The sequence below is a fragment of the Maniola hyperantus genome, chromosome 23, assembly GCF_902806685.2.
Source record: "Maniola hyperantus chromosome 23, iAphHyp1.2, whole genome shotgun sequence".
Taxonomy (NCBI): domain Eukaryota; kingdom Metazoa; phylum Arthropoda; class Insecta; order Lepidoptera; family Nymphalidae; genus Maniola; species Maniola hyperantus.
In genome coordinates, this window is record NC_048558.1 from 6,241,924 (window position 1) to 6,260,129 (window position 18,206).

General features: G+C 33.6%; 1 protein-coding gene across 9 annotated transcripts in view; it reads left to right on the forward strand.

Moving 5' to 3' along the window:
• Window positions 1–7,815: 7,815 nt before the first annotated feature.
• The window catches only part of LOC117993089 (zinc finger protein castor homolog 1-like), a 181,319-nt gene continuing 170,928 nt past the window's right edge, over window positions 7,816–18,206 (forward strand). For 5 of the 9 annotated variants that reach the window (XM_069506460.1, XM_069506464.1, XM_069506467.1 and 2 more), the window contains exon 1: window positions 7,817–8,166. The gene's annotated coding sequence lies outside the window, so the exon portion shown is untranslated. Of the gene's footprint in view, window positions 8,167–18,206 lie in introns of all 9 variants that reach the window. The other 4 variants (XM_034980815.2, XM_034980820.2, XM_069506466.1 and 1 more) reach the window with 2 other exon arrangements.

Consider the following 18,206-nt stretch of genomic DNA (forward strand, 5'->3'; position numbering starts at 1 on the left):
GATTGCAAATAAACGAATAAAATAAAAATAAAATAAAATAAAATTCTAAGTTTGGGAATTTTTTCGAGATTAAAAGTATCCTATGTCACTCTCCATGCAAAAAATCAAATCTATCCGTTGCTCCATTGCAACACAATTGAAGAAAAAACACACTTTCACATTTATAATATTATTAGTATGATGATATTTTATGTTTCAATTTATTTTTTCATCCAAAAGTTTCGATTATTACCGCGATGACGGACAGACGCTAGAAAGTATGTTTCCAATATAGACAAATTACTTAACCTTTTGTCCACCTATTACGGGTCCACACGACCGAGAGTTTTTGTATTTTTTTCTACACATTGCTGCGTTTTTTGCGTTTCTCCCAATCAAATACCATTGTCCACTTCACAATAGAGGTGTTCTTTTTCGACCGCCTTGGTCAGGGAAGAAAAAAGGTCATTGGGGTCAGAAGTCGCACGATACGCCATTGTGTGAGCAAATAAATTATTTATTGGCCCATTTTTTAGGACATGAGGGTCAAATTTATTCAATATTGCAAATAGTTAGGCTTGAATTCCAGGATTGTGTGTTTCTTAAGGAAATACGATATTGGTGTGACCGGGGGTCATTTTTGATTTGAAGAAAGGGTTAAGGAAGTCAAAGGTTTAGATGATTGGCGATTGAAAATACTTTTTTATTGTTCAGTGAAGTTTTACAGGAATAGAAATGCAATATTTGTGTGACCCTTGACTTTCGGCAAGAATTGTAAGTTATTGTCTAAAAAAATATTAATAAAACAATTACAAGTTATTTTGCTTTATTTAGATTTACTTCAAGACTGATGATGGCAAAAGCAAAAATTAAAATGTTTTTTGGATGGAGCTTTCATTTTAGTAGTAATAATATAATATTTTAATAACTGTGAATTAAAATAATAATGAGTACCTATCAAATACTTAAAAAAGAAATTTAACGAAAGGAAAAATTACCAAACAGCTGCAATTAAAATAGTTTTTCTCTTATTTCATAAAAATCTTAATTTGAATAAAAAACAAAACTTTTGTCTCTTCTTTGCGATTAATCGCGCATAATTTTTATAGAGCTAAAAAACCATATTTAATGTAGTTTAACCTTGGCATCTTGCATTCATCCCGCGGTCTCAGCCACCCCATTGATCGTAACCAGTACCATTTCCCACGAATCACCCCAATTTTAGGGTTATCTCGAGGATTACAAAGTTGATACGTTTAAAAGTGCATCTTTTTTTAAAATCTATTTTTTTGTTTTTTTTTTAAATGATAAAAGTATGTGACCCCATTTCCTGATGAGGTCTCGACATTGTGAACTAGACTTAACCCTGGGTGTTTTTGAAATTCGATCCAGTTTTTTTTAAATATTTTTGCTGGTTATGCCGTTGTCGGGTAAAATTTTCGCGTGAGAGTATGACTAAGTAGTATGTACTTACCTACTTATATATTTTTTGTATAGATGTTTTTTCACTTTTTTATCAAAATTATTCCCGCGACTTCATCCGCGTGATTTTAGGTTTTCAAAAATCCTGTAGGAACGTGTTAAAAGTCTATGTCCGTCTTTGGAATGTAAGCTACCTTCTGTATGAAATTCCACCAAAATAAAATTAGTTAAACCGATAAGTCGTGAAAATGTAGTAAAGCAAGTAGACAGACAGACACACTATCACATTTATAAAATTAATATGGATTGTCAGTTAGTAATCCGAAAATGTCTTTATTTTTTGTTAGGTACTACGAATTTATATTGTAACTACTTGATCCACCAGCTTTGCTCGGACGGAATCGCAAAAATTAAAACTAAAATAAATTAAATTCAATCTAAAACCTCATCGAGACCACCGCAACGACGCATTGTACCCAAGATGCTGGCAGCATCCCTTAGGATGGCCAAACTAATTCTTTGCCCAAGGTAAGTAGCCGGTCCCCGGTTGACTCGATAACCCTTTTTGAAATTTCCTCAAAAAAAGCTCGAGCCCCCGGGCCCCACAGCCCCAAGGTCTAAAACCCCATAAAACAATTCCATCTTCTAAATGTATAAAAGGAAAAGGTGACTGACTGACTGACTGACTGACTGATCTATTAACACACAGCTCACTGGACGGATCGGACTGAAATTTGGCATGCAGATAGCTATTATAACGTAGGCATCCGCTAAGAAAGGATTTTTGAAAATTCAACCCCTAAGGGGGTGAAATAGGGGTTTGAAGTTTGTGTAGTCCACGCGGGCGAAGTCGCGAGCATAAGCTAGTTATTTATAATGTAAAAGAAGCTAACCAACATTTTTTAAAGAAAATCATGTTTTTCTTGCACGCCTTGGAGACGACGCATCAGAAAAATTCCTTTTTAAATGAATTCCTTTATCAGTTATTAAGAATCCGATATAATTGCTTCAATATTAAACAACTAGTACCCGTTCGGTGACTTTGTTCCTTTTTTCCTCACCATATAAAGTATAATAAAGTGCTTTGTAATAAGTACGAGTTATTACATGAAATATTGAAAATATTTTTGTGTAAAAACTTTTGCTTACGAAGAAGATAATGATGGATGTTTCTTTGTTCGAATAATGGTACCTAAGTTTTAGGATTCACTTATTAGCTGTGGGTAGGTTATAGTACAATATAGAGTCGTATAAAAACCGGCCAAATGCGAGACGAACTGGTACATGAAGGGTTCCGTAATATTTTTGTGTAAAAACTTTTGCTTACGAAGAAGATAATGATGAATGTTTCTTTGTTCGAATAATGGTACGTTTTAGAATGTCACTTAAGTATTAGCTGTGGGTAGGTTATCATCATCGTCATCATGATTAACCCATCGCCGGCTCACTACAGAGCACGGTTCACCTCTCAGAGTGAGGAGGGTTTGGCCATAGTCTACCACGCTGGCCATGTGTGGACTGGTAGATTTCACACCTTTGAGAACATTATGGAGAACTCTCAGGCATGCAGGTTTCCTCACGATGTTTTCCTTCACCGTTAAAGCAAATGTTATTTATTTTAATTACATAAAACACAATTTAAGCTCCTAAGATTTAGAGGTGCATGCGCGGGATCAAACTCTGGACCTCCGATTAGGAGGCGAACGTCCTAACTACTAAGTCTGCCAATCCACTCTTGGCCAGGCCAGCGTGGTTCACGCAAAAAATACCTACTTAAGTAAATTTTTTAATGTTAAAATGATTCAAAACAGTTTCTTTGTAAAAAGCACTCCATACACGCCGAGCTAAAAATAATTTCCATCCGAGTTCCATCGTTTAATACAAAAATCGCAATAATTAACTTCGTTACAGGCCAATAAATTACAATACGAGAAAGAAATGCAACACGAGACGCACACTAGCGTAAGTATACAATACGCGCGTATTGATGCACACATTGGTATTTGCTGTGAGTGATTAGGGATGTACATAATGCATATCGAAATCTAATTGAAATCGATAAGTGTATCGACAAAATTAATAATGATTGCTAAATACCTCAAATGGGATATCCGCAAGGAATTACGATGTGAGGCGAAATAAGTAAAGATTCTCATTCCAAAAATACGATATCTGGATAAATGGTAGGTATATCGTTTTACAAAAATCGCAAAAATAGCTTTGTTACAGGCCAATAAATTACAATACGAGAAAGAAATGCAACACGGGACGCACACCAGCGTAGGTATAAAATACGTACGTATTGATGCACACATTGCTATTTGCTGCGAGTGATTAGGGATGTACCTACATAATTTATATCGAAATCTAATTGAAATCGATAAGTGTATCGACGAAATTGATAAGGATTGGTAAGTATCTCAAATGGGATATCAGCTTGGAATTAGGTACGATGTGAGGAAAAATAAGTAAAGATTTGCCGACCCGCACACCCCCGTACTTCACCCGCGCTCGCCTACACCGGGCTCGCGCGAGGGCTGTGCGGGTGTGCGGTTGCCTCTCAGCTTATTACTTGCCTAGCCCACAGATATACCAGATATGCAACTAGCGTGGCCCCCTCAGTCCCTCTCGCTCAAGCAGAGGTACTTACTTGTGAAATGTTATTCCGTCTATTTTACGTTCGCTTCGGCTATTGTAGCCTAGTATACTGCGACCCACCATTGCACAATAACTTCAAAAACAAAAAACAACAAAACGAATCAATTGTTTATTTACAATACTTGAGTCAACATAACCTCACTTCACGTTGTTTGCTAAAATCTCACGTACAAATACATTTTGGCAAACAAAAAAAAGTGGCCACGGTGATAAGGACAAAACATATCATTTTGTCACGTTCTAATAAGAGCTTAAATGTATATAGCTATCTCGCTCTAACAGTAAGTGTCACAATAGGGTTACTTCTAAAGGTATTTATTCTGAGGCCTACCCTATTGAAATCTCATGCACCGCGCACGCCACTTTATCGATCCTATTATATCATCGCATATCGATGTCACCGACCAAAGACATCTCTATAAGGTCCGATCACAAATACATTGATATGATTTATTGCCAGCTCTGACCACAAGTTGAGTGTAATGCACACATACACATTATTATGTAGACGATTGAAGTGAACTGTTGGCTTGGAAAGTGTTCTATAATTATTACAATATTAATGTTATGTCGAATTTATTTAGTAGTATTATACATAGATTATTGTAGTTTTTAACCTCAACTATCATCATCATCGTCACCCATCACCGGCTCACTACTGAGGACGGGTCTTGAGTAACAAACATCCAAACATCCACACTTTCACTTTTATACTTAATAAGTATTAGTAGGATGATCATTGTTTCATACAAATAACTTAATAGGTACAAGTAAATATTAAAAAATGATTTCTTTTAAAATCAAATTTTATACTTATTTCAAAAGACTTAACTAACTACCTACCTACTACCAAATTATTTTTTTTAGAAATTGAAATTAATTTCGCATTTCTAGTTCTTGATTAGTCGACATTTCAAATCCGACATGGAAATGGAACAAAGTTGAAATTTGATCAATGTATTTATCTAATTTTTTTTTTATAATTCTTAAAATTTGAATTTAATTTAATGTAATTCAAGTAAAAGTAATAAATACGGAGTAGGTAGGTACTACGGACAATTTGTTTAGTAGACTAAGTATACTTAAGATTAGAGTTTTAGAGATTTTAGATTTAGAAATTGCATTGTAAATTAAAAGCTATTTATAAAGCAGGTACCTACGAAAAGTAAATTAATTGCATTTAAACGAATAGATATCGATTATTTTCAACTTAAATAATACTTAATACTTATACCTATTTATAAAATTTATATTAAAAGCACTAAGTTATTTCAACACTATTTTTCTACGTTATTGTTCGTTTATTAATTGATAAAAATAGAATAAGTACCTACTTATCATAACATTATCGTGTATGCACTTATGTGCATATTTTGTAAGTGTACTAATTAAATAAAAAAACTCATTAGTCATTTTGGAAAACGACAGCCAAATAAAATGCAAAAAAAAGGTATTGTGCATGCCCGCTCGGTTGCGTCGCCACGCGAGACAATCCGGGACATTGTGCGGCGAGCAAAAATAAACCGGTGACATTTACACGCTAAACAGAATCAAACTACTGTACTCTGCAGTGTGTTCTACGAAACTTACATATTAGTTATATCATCATCATCATCATGATCATGATCAATCCATCGCCAGCTCATAACAGAGCACTGGTCTCCTCTCAGAGTAAAAAGGGTTTTGGCATAATCTACCACGGCACTTTGGCACAATCCAATTTAAAAAATTATAATTAAATATATATAATAAAAAATTAAATTAAATTATAAAGAGATAAAGTTTGTAAGATTAATGGCGTAATCTCTGGAACTTGTGACCCTATAGTGAAAATTATTTCACTAATAGATACCTAACTACCTACCTACTTTATCCCGAGTGCTAAGAGTAGGCCATTATAATATCACGCGTAGGAAGTTGCTGGAAAAGGTAAATGTTATACATGGAGAAATAAACAGAATCAAACTAGGTGCTGTGCATTCTACGAATCTAATTATCTAACTTCTTCAATAGGTAGGTATCTACATATTATATAAAATGATAAACAGCTTGATAGGTATAACATGCCTACAGTTAAAATCGCTGGGTCTAGAGATTTGAGTCTCCATATGTGGATTTTCTCTAAGGTAAATCCCCATAGAACTCTAGCAAGTAGAGTAGACGCTGACTGTAAAACGATTTTCAGAATCTCTACCCAAGCAAAGACAGTACGGATTGCTATTACCTATGCTTATCTAATAGTGCTCTTATTGTACCTACCTACTAGTGAATGCTCGTAATGCGCAGAAATTAGGTATAGTTCTTGCATTTCACGAAGGCCACTGACTCATGCTTGTGTTTAAGTCGTATCGGTAATGGTATACGTAAGGTACACTAAATGTGTGCGTTTGACAGCGCTTGCTTGCGACTGATTGGTCCGACATGCACGCACACTTACGCAATGACCATGTAAATGACGTTACCACAAGTAAAGTTCACTAGCCTTCGTGAATTGCAAGAACTGTACCAAGGAACGGAAACAAACTCTAGAAGATCGTAGTGAGAAATACGTGCTGTTAACATAATATTTTAGGTGCGTTTTCTATTACGTGCGGTTGATTTTCGTAGAATTAAAACAGAAATTCCTGAAATGGAGACCTTTAGGATTTTTGTCTACATAAAGCTATCTACTTATTACAAGTAGGTCTGTAGTGTACAATCACAACTCTAAATTCACATAGGTAATATTTTAGTAGGTTTTTTTTGGAATATGTAGCGAATTAAGTAGGTATTATTTATTAATATAGAATCATGTAGAGTCGTATACCTGTTTCCGGATTGTTTGAGTAATTTGTTATTTTTTAAAACTACCAAACAAATATTGAGTAAGTAGGTAGGTACCTATTAAAGAATATTCTTAATAAATTAACTCTTTCTTCTCGAAGTTATCAGCTTCAGCATATAGATTTACATGAACATTAAAAAATACATACGCATTGATATGTGAACCTCCTTCGGTATTTGTCGATGTAGGTTGTAGATGAAATTTTATATTCTCTTATTCGTATTAAATTCAACAATGATAAAGCTTATAAACATGTTTGAATTCATCTCGATTACATAAACAAACAAAAAACTATACACATCGACATAATTTTTTTCCAATCAAGCAATATTGAAAACATTGGTCGGTCGAAGGTCGCGGTGGTCCATTGCGCTCCAGATTCCATCTCGATGTGAGCATGAAACATCGTCCGACCTTACGGTTAACCCTAAACTAAACAACTAAGGACCCTTTCTTACGTTTTTTGGCGGAAAAAAACGCTCCGAGCGCCTCTTCTACCCGCTTCAGTATTCGTGCCCCAGCGGCTGCAACGAGCAGTCGCATACGATAACACGTAACTCATATTTTCGAACATACAGGAGCGCGGGAAAATTTGACAGCTGTCATACAAATCATAGATAACGTACTAAAGAAATATTGGGAAGATCGCTCTGACGATTCAATAGCAACGCGTTTCGAAGAATCGAATATTTTCAATAACACAAGCCTCTGTTTATATTATGATTCGATACAATTTAAGCGGCGGAGCATTGTTTTAAAATAATTTCGACATTGTCGGTTGAACGTATTGTGCTGATTGTTTAATAAATCCCTGGGATCGAATAAGTTTACATTTTTGTAAGTTATAAACATTTTAATTTCGCGTTGGAATCGTGCGTGGTTTTTATGAATGTTTTTGCGTGTCGCGCGGTGGTGGGGGAAGGGTGGGGCCTCCGCTGACTCGTCCCTCTCCTATCGAGTATTTTGATTTAGTTTCCAAGTCTTACGCGGTTGTGGCAATTTTTTCAGTCGCGTGTGTAAAGCGCGCGCGGCTGTGTCCTTTCCGTTAAGTTCCGAATTTTATTTCGCGTTCTTTTTTCCCAATTTTTCGCGCGCTCCTAGAGCGGGCGTTTAGAAACTTTTTTGTTCAGTTGTGCAAGTTTTAGTACAAACTTTTTTCGTTACAAACTGTGTGTGTTCGAGTTGTGTGATCGTAATTGGATTTTGTGACAAACGTTTGTGACACTGTGTGACTCTAATGTTTGTTTCTTCTTTCTTTTCAAGTTTGGATGTCATAGAATAAGGTAAGAAAAAAATTCTGGTTTCATGTTCACTATGAAAATATTTTTTGACGAAACTTTAAAAAATGTAGAACCTAGTAAGATAAATTTAGAGAACTACAAAGATGAAGCCTAAAAACTTTAACTCCATATTTAAGATTAGAGTTTTAAAAACTAGTAGGTACAGGTATCTGCCTAAATGCGTTTTGTCATTTATCTACCTATTTTTGTAGTTAAATACAGAGAAAATTATGAATCAATAAAGAATACTGGATTTGGAACTTTGCTAAATTAGTTGTAAAAACTTTTTAGCTCTAGGTAGGTATACCTTTCTTTTTTGATAAAGTCTCTTTGGTAGAGATAAGTTTTCTGATAATAATCTAATAAGTAGATGTAATAAAGATGGATTAGATTTTGCGTAAAGAATATGAAATATGGGTTACCCATCAGAAATCGTGTGTATCTGACAAAACAATCTAAAGAGCATTAGGGTCACAGGTCGTTTAGAGATCACGCTGGCACGGAATTCAATTTCAAATTGAAATGTGTTTCATAATTTTATTACCATCTTAATTCTCCTCAAAACGTTTCGCTAGAAAAATAAATTATTCCAAACGAAATAGCTTATTAACGAATTTTATTTCACATCAAGATAGTAATTATAATCCTTATAAACAGTTGATTACAAAGAAAAAATGCTTTTATTAACTTAAAAGTTTAATAAAATAATCTCAATAATTAAAAAATCATACTTAATTAATATTGAAATTTCCATCTCAACATGAAGTACCTATTATAATAATTTATGTTGAAAATTCATTTCAACATTAATTATACTAAAAGTGATGATTATAGATTTTCCGAAATTTTATTTCAATAGGTAACGTTGATTATATTACCTATAATACCTAACGTTATACATATAACTTGATTTAATTATAAAAATAAAGGATAAGCAACATTGTATTTAAATAAAGGATTAACAACATTTAGCTCAACGGGTAAAGGAGTGGACTGAAAACCGAAAAGTCGACGGTTCAAACCCCGCCCGTTGCATTATTTGTCGTACCTACCTACTCCTAGCACAAGCTTGACACTTAGTCGGAGCTTAGGTACTAGCAAAGGGAATATTAGTCATTTTAACATGGCTAATATTCTTTAAAAAAAAACATTTTAAACTAAAAAATTACCTATGTCAACTTTTGGTTTCTTCGTCGTCGCGTCGCTGGCTCTACATTCTACTGAAATAGGGCTATGTTTAGTAAAAACAATTAGTATTTATAGGCTTTATCAAACGTAATTTACTCATTAAATACTCATTAAGTACCTACCTACTCAATATGTACTTTGTACCTCTTATAGACAGAAAATTCGACGATACGTAGGACTAGGTATAGAGTAGGTACCTACCTACTGTTTCAAATATTTTATGTTGCATGAATAATAAATCAATAAATGAATAAATGAGATGTTTAGTTGTATAAGTAGGTAATTCAAAATATGAAAAACTAGTTCTATTACTAGGTATGTACAGTAGTTATTGTTTTATTCCTGGATATCTTTCTTTCTTTTTCCATTAGTAAATAATTAATATTAATTAATATTACAACTAGGTAATCTGTCAGAAATATTTTTAAATGAAGTCACTAAACTAGGTGTAATTACCTGTCAAGTGGTCTTACATTTAACGGTTTTCCCGTTTGTAATAATTACTACGTACAAACAAAACTAAAAAGCAAAAAACTTCCATACTCTCCGTAGTTTTTTTACATTAAGTAATATATTATATTAAAATGTTAGACTAAATCCATCTAAGATACCTTTCTAATGGAAGGCAATCACCGCTACCAATTTAGGTAGAGTAATTACAGAAAAAGCGTAATTAACACCGCAGGGCAGAAAGTCGAGCGAATAGCGTTAACAAAAATTAGTTTTTTTACTTGCAGAGTCAGGAATCATTTTTTAGTTAAGTAGGTAGGTATGGCTGGAAAAATATTTATTTTACATTAGTTTTCATTGTCAAATAGCTAAAAATAAATCTTGTACCTACTCGTAAGAGTAGGTTTGTATGTTCATGATAATCCATTCAATCCCTATTAACTATTTCGATAATTAAAAATGTATTCTATCTTTTAAATCAAAATTTAGTTTTCGTTAAAATAATTTAGGGAGTTAGTTTATTATGTTCCATTTTTGGAATAACATAAACAAATTTTACGATTAAAATTTAATTTTAAATACTAAAAAAGTTAAGAGGTAAAAAATTAGAGTTATCTAGAAAGTTTACATTTATGTTCTAGAACTTGATTGTTGAAATAGAATTGAAATTTTGACATGACAACTTTAAATAGTCAATTTACCTAAATACTTAAATCTAAGTTGAAATATTGACCAATCGAAACAACTAGGTACCTATCTATCCTACAAATCTGATATATTTTTACTCAAATCTACTGATGATTTCATTAGATTCCAGTAAACTTAGTAAACCACACTATTTTCCTCATGTTTTTGTAACATTTCATAAGGTTCTATTTATATAATTAAAGCGGATTTTTTACTCATGCTTTTAACAAAATTAAGGAAAACCCGAGTTAAGTAAACTTTTGGCGTTGCATCATTAGTGAGTTTTTTGTTGTGTTCTAACTTCTAGGTATGTTTTATGTAGAATCATCTGCGTTAACGTCGGCTACAATAGATTTTACTTTTGAATTCTTTTATAAGGTCAGTGGTTCTGATTTTGAGCACAACTAAATTTTAGAGTAGGAACTAAAGTTTAGGAGTACATCCTCTTTTTACTAATATAATATAAAAAAGGATAGACACAGTTTGACATTTTTAAATTTAATTTAGAGCTGTCAAACCTCGTTACTTTAGCTACCAGTCGCGAGCCTATTGTTTAAATTTGAAGAGCGCACTAAAATTTAGAGTCTTTAAATGTAAAATGCATGTTCCGTTCTTTTTTAGCATTATTGAAAAGAAAAAGATGCAGATACTCTAAATTTACTTTAGAGAAAGACAACAGAATCGGTGATACTGCATTAATCTTAACTTTATGATATTCGTGTCTGGTATTAATTTATACTAAAGTTAGTAGGTACATTCGTATAGGTGTTAGTAATGTTCTGGCTTTAACTTTAAATAGGTAAGTACCTTTTTTTTTTACGTTAAGTAGGTACATCTATTAGAAGGTGTAGATTAAAAAATCTTGTCAGTTGTCAGTAAAGATACTAGTTTGTCTTAAAAACTTCTAAAAAAACGTCTGCGATAGCATAATATCTATTTATCCGTATAAAGCCAGGGCGGGTCACTAGTAAATATTGTCTATGAAAATTGGCTAAAAATGAAGAAATACGTGTTTCAGGATTTTCAGAAGAAATTCCACACGAGTAAAGTAGGGGTGGGTCTGTTATTATTTACATTTGCATCAGCTTTTTAAAAAACAAAAAACTCAAATGTTAGCATTTAATATAAGCGCCGGCATACAATGAAAAATGCAAATTCCTAAAATTATGCATGCATGCAAACGCAAACGCATCGATTGGTCACGCCCAGCCGTTATCAGTAAAAAGAGCCGTCCTCGGAACAGTCGGAACTATCGTATAAGGTCATTCATTCAGTCATTTCAATAATCTTCAAATTCGATTCTTCTTTGATTTCCGTCAAAGGACTTCGACGGAGGAAATCAAAAATCGAAATATCAATGTTGAAATAATGAGAAATCAAGAATTTGAAATCAATGTTCTAAAATTGAAATAATTTCCACGCACATTTTTAATTTGTTATCTTTAATTTTTTTATTCTTCTAAGTACCTAGTAGTAAAGTTGTAACTAATTAGTTAGTTAGTATGATAATGATTTTGTACTATTTAAAGTTTAAATACCTAGTATAAACTGTTAAAAATTCCCCTACCTACTGACCTACTAAGAAATTAATTCTAGATACGTATTTAAAATTTAAATTTTATAAACCTATTACTTAAGAAAGTCTTTTGTCGTGATAATATGTCGGAAAAATACTCTTATACTTGTACCAACGCTTTGGAACAATAAATGATTTATTTATTATTATTATTTATTATTATTACCTATGAATTATTTTCTTTCTATCCGTCGTAGGTATAATATAAATATTTCGATCCTTTTCGAGACTAATACACATTATAGGCTTTTACGAATTAGACATAATAGGTAGTTAGTTAATTATTTTTATTTGAGTTAAGACTATAGAGTATATACCTTCCGAGTCCCGAGTCCCGATACTTAGTAGGAAGATGTCTTAACTTAACCACTAGACTATCACGGCTCTTACTATAAAACTAGCTTATGCTCGCGACATCGTCTGCGTGGACTACACAAATTTCAAACCTCTATTTCAGCCCCTAGAGCTTGAATTTTCGAAAATCTTTTCTTGCCTACGTCACAATAGCTATCTGCATGCCAAATTTCAGCCCGATCCGTCGAGTAGTTTGAGCTGTGCGTTGATAGATCAGTCAGTCAGTCAGTCACCTTTTCCTTTTATATATTTAGATAATAGTTATAAGTTTATTATTATTCATTCATGTATACAGTATTTATAGGAGGGAGTTAAAACGTTTCCCGGTTTGCATTGTTTTACGGAGAAGTATTTTTTTATTTATACAACAATCACGTTCGACTCACATTGATTGTTTGGAGCTGTGACGTCACCTCCGCCCGCCTGATAAGGCCGGCTTCCGGTCGAAATCCTGACCGAACCAGTGAACGAATGGCTTGCGACCTTATCCGATACGTACTTCGAGGCAATGGCAATGCTAGAGGGTTAGACTTTAACAAATCTAACCCTCTTTAAGGTAAAAAACTAGATATAAGTTAAGTTAAGGTTAGATTAGATTATTGTAAATCTTAATATATATTAAAGGAAAAGGTGACTGACTGATTGACTGACTGACTGATCTATCAACGCACAGCTCAAATTACTGGATGGATCGGGCTATTATGACGCAGGCATCCGCAAAGAAAGGAATTTTGAAAATTCAACCCCTAAGGGGGTGAAATAGGGATTTAAAATTTATGTAGTCCACGCGGACGAAGTCGCGAGCATAAGCTAGTTAGAGCTACAAATGTTGCAATTTACTTTTACTTTATTTACTTTTCATCCCAGGAAAATTCCCACAGGATTTTTAAAAACCTAAATCCACGCGTACGAAGTCGCGGGCATCAGCTAGTTATGTATATGTCCGTCTGCAGGAGGAAAGCTATATCTTTGACATACTTTCGCATGTATAATATTAAGTACCTAGTACGGATTTATTCACATAAATCCCAAAATCCATACTAATATTATAAATGCGAAAGTGTGCCTGTCTGTCTGTCTGCTAGCCTTTCACGGCCCGTCCGTTCGACCGATTTTGGCGAAATTTGGTACAGATATAGCTTGCATTCCGGGCTTCTACTTTTATTTCTGAAAATCAAAGATTTCCCAAAGGATTTTTAAAAACCTAAATCCGCGCGGACGAAGTCGCGGGCATCAATCATCTCGTACTTAATAATTCTGAGCACTTCAATTTCTATAGGTAGTAGTATTGCTATAGGTAGATATACTTATCCATTTTATACTATATCAATGGTGTTTAAGCATAATTTAAAAAGTTATGACCATAAACAATAGTTTTCAGCTTTATTGTTCCGAGGCAAAGGTCTTTGTTATACAGCCGCTATGATGCGACCATAAACATTTCGTACGACACGCCGCCATAATAAGTTACATGCCCAGGAGTAGACAGCGGTTTTTTTATGTTTCTGGTGAAGGCTTCGGTTGTGGCTAGTTACCATTACCACCCTACTGGGAAAAACGTGCCACCAAGCGATTTCGCGTTCCTGTACGATGTTGTGATAAGGGATTTATTGTGTTTAATTAAACTGCCTATCTACTCTTTACAGGCTAGCCCGCTACCATTTTATATACTGCATTGTCATTTACCATCAGATGATATGCCTTGAGAACTTGTTAACGCATAGTAATAAATCTGAAGCGTTAATCCCACATGCAGCAGTCAACACTTTTGAGTTCTGATATTTCACATTCCTTATGCACTACTTACCAAACAAAAACAAAGTAGTATAAGTATGTAAAATAGTTGCTAATTTGACTGCTGCGGTCAACAACTTTCGACTGTTCAATCATGCATTGGCAATAAATTACAGTGAACGTGGTGGAACCACGAAACTGAAAATAAAAAGGATCTTGAAAACGAAATTGATAAGGATGCTATTTCGCTTTTTGTGTAACATTTGATTTTAATCATTTGTGATTTATGTCATTAAACTTAACGGGTATTATAGGTAGAGGTGTCATATTATTTGACATCATAAAACCCATTAAGTACACGCATAGCCAATTTAAACGTCATAAATGAGACACGCCTAGTCACAGAAAGTTGAGACGTTGTACTTATGCAACCTTGGATGCCACACATAAATAAACAAATTTATGAACTAGCCCCATCCTCTATAATTTTTGACCCATTGGTCTGGTTTTTATCAGAAGGAAACTTGCATGTAGCGCATCCCCACTCGAAGGCTATTGATCTTTAACACGCCGCTAAAGGGACATCGACAATATTCAAATACTCTCACGGTGCTAACTGGAAACGTACGTGTATCATAATATTATATCTCCCAATTGTAATTCCAAATGGATTTCCAATAAAAAAACACATTTCCTAATTTACTCGGACTCGTGTAACTACGCGGTATTGTGGTCGAGGATATTTGAATATCATAATTTTGTGGTAGATTAGCCACTAAAAATCATAAGACTTTTGACCATATTATTTCCATGCTTTTACCTTCTTTTCGATTAAATAATGTCATGAAAAGAGTGGTCTATTTTTAAGTGAAACCATGTTCAACATTTTTCTTTTTAACTTTAATTTGTTTTAATTATATTATTATTTTATACTGACACCCATTTTATAGGTAGGTACATATTCAGTTTAAAGATTAGCTTGCCAAAGGATCCTAGTTTCTGAACCAGAAAAATTTGCTAATCAAAATCATTGTTTACGTTTAATTTTTTGTGTAAGATTACGATTTTGTCTCACCGATGAAAGGCCTGAACATGATTAATTTATTAAGCATCAATAAACGTATAGTTATAAGTAACTAATTCAATATTCGCTATAATATCTAAAACACTCGATGACGGAAACACGTCATTTTTATTAAAGCCTAATAATTTTTATCAAATTTGTGAAAATGTAACTCCTAAGGGAATAAAACATGGGTTTGAAATTTGTTTAGTCTAAGCAAATGAAATTGCGGGCATAAGCTAGTTATTGTATAACAGTCTTATATGGATTTCAAATTAAAAGCATTTAAAATTATTGCAGTGGTAGATTAATTACCAACAAACATCACTATACTAAGCATTTGATAAAATTTATAAGCATGGAAAAGAAATAGAAGTTCCTCCGAAATTTTTTGGCAACATCTCTAAAGTCGAAGTAAAATACCCGCTCTACCAATTAAACATCTTTGATTGTAACAGAACAATGGTATTGAGTATTGACTCATATCACGTGATTCATTCAAATACAAAAATGATTTCGATAAGTGTTCGATTTTCAAAGTACCTACTCACTCAATCCTTTGATGGAGGACGCTAAAACTTTATCGTCCGTGGAATTCCAATTTCAAATGTTTCCGCTTCAATTTTTTAGAAAAGTGGAGTCATAGACAATATATTTTATTTTTACTATTATGTATCCCATATGGATAGGCAAAGGTCAAAATCCTTACAGCCTCATCGGATGTTATCTTGTAATTTGATAGATTCATTTTCTAAAATGAATAGCACGTAGGTATTAGGTTTTAGGTTGATATCTTGTAACAGTTTTGTTTGTTTTCCTAGCCAAAAAAATATACGCATAGTATGTACGTATTCGTACAATATAGGTAGGTACCTAATATTCTTGTTAGAACTAAGCAAGTAAAAAATATAATCTTATTACTTATCGTACGTATAGTTATCTTACTTTAAAAATTGGAAATACTAATTATGTATTTGTTCATGACCAAAATTTTTTTTTATTTAATCACAAATTCACCGTTTTTGGATTAATTCCTTTACTTGTGCTATAAGACCTACCTACCCTACCACATTTCATGATTCTAGGTCAACTGGAAGTATCGTACTGGAAGTTCCGTAGAGTTGATTTATCACTCACTGACTGACTCGTCAATGGCCAGCTCAAAGCCATGGATCTAGAAAGCTGGAATTTTGCAACGTAGACAAGGAATATGGTCGGATTATCCGAAACTCTCGCGATAGAGAAACCGTGGCGGGTCAACTACACATAGGATAGACCCATTATTAAAGTACAATGCATAATGTTATGACAATAACACACTTTCATTCGTAAAACTGTGGTAATAATATTATGAAGCACTCTCCATTCAGCATACATTCCTGACTGAAAACCATCTAACATCTAACCATAACCCGATTCCACTAAAGCTAATCAACTCACATCAACTCCACACAATAAGAAGCTCCGCTATCTCAGAAGCACTGGCCCATAATAAGCCGTCCGTCCGTCTGTCACAGCTCAACCCCACAACCATATACAGATCATTAATTGTTGCTTACAATTGCAGATTGGCAATTTATTCAACTGATGTCTCCATTACCGGATAGGGAACTATTATTTTTGACATTTGATGCTAATTTCTCCTTATTATTGCGCCTTATATTAAAAATTTATAAATAGACGTTGCGCGCGCACCTTTAGAGATGAATTGGAATATTTATGGTATGTTCTTATTTCGAAATGTAATTAACGTTTTGTTGGTGTTCTTTTTTTGAAATACTAATGAAGTTATTAAAGGCTTCCTTTTTAGTATGTTACAATGTAGGTGTATTAAGTATGTGTTAAAATTGCATTTGCGAATTCCTGTACTATTTTAGGACTCTTATTTTACCATCGAAGGTGATATCAATGATACCAGCGGTCTGTGGTTATGACGTCGCCCTTTTATTTAGGGCGGTCCGGAGTTAGATCCCCGGGCACGCAACTTCTAATTTTTCGCAGTTAGGAGCGTTTACGTGAGGGTATTCTATAATACGGTAATTGACTTTGTCAAAAATATTTTTTTCTCAGTGATTATATAAGTAGAGGATCTTTCAAAGTACGTAAAATCCTCGTCCTTTGTTTTTACTGAAAAATCTGCAAGAAAAGGAAAATCTTTCAAGGACTTTCAGTAATTGTGAGATGACCCCCATTTGTATAGTTTGTAGTCTTACAGTAGTTTGGCCGAAACTAGCCAATAAACGAACGTACATACTAACAAAGAAACGTAGACTTAAAATCAGACCCCTTCTGCCTTGTGTAAGACTCCTTCTGCCGGTCAAAAAATTGGTTGCATTTGAATTTGTCGTCATAATAATTATTATCATAAACACTAAACGAACACATTGCGGAATCGTGCATCTTCTGACCTCTCGTTCACACACTGTACCCGTCTCATGTCCCACACATGCAATTGTCATTAACCAATTAGCAAGCAATTTTCACTCTTAACTTGTTTTGATAAGATCTACATTCGCTTAAAGAAATAAGATATACAAAATCCAGCTGCTATAACTTACGTTGTTGTAAAATGTATTTTAAGTTTAATGTATTAAGGTTTGAATTCGATTGTGTATGAATAATCAATGAGGCTCTTGGTTATGAAATGCGAAATGGATTATTTTTTCAAAAATGGAATTAAGAAGAGACAATAACGCTCATTGTATTTAAAGATGGCGGCTCGGAAGGGTTCAAATAAGAAATTATTAATAAGCACTGGTTTTTGATAATGTTGTTTTACAAGCTTTTGTCTGATTCGTTTGTTAAAATAACGATCTAAGGTCCCACTGCTAACAATATGGATTGACGGGTTACATCATAATTCCAAGATAGGTAAAGTGATGATTATACCCTACTTCAATTTCAAAAAGCACTAAATTTTCAAAAAAAAAATTTAAAGCAAATATTTTTTGACAGATAAGCAAATATATTTTTTTTATTGGAAAGCAATGA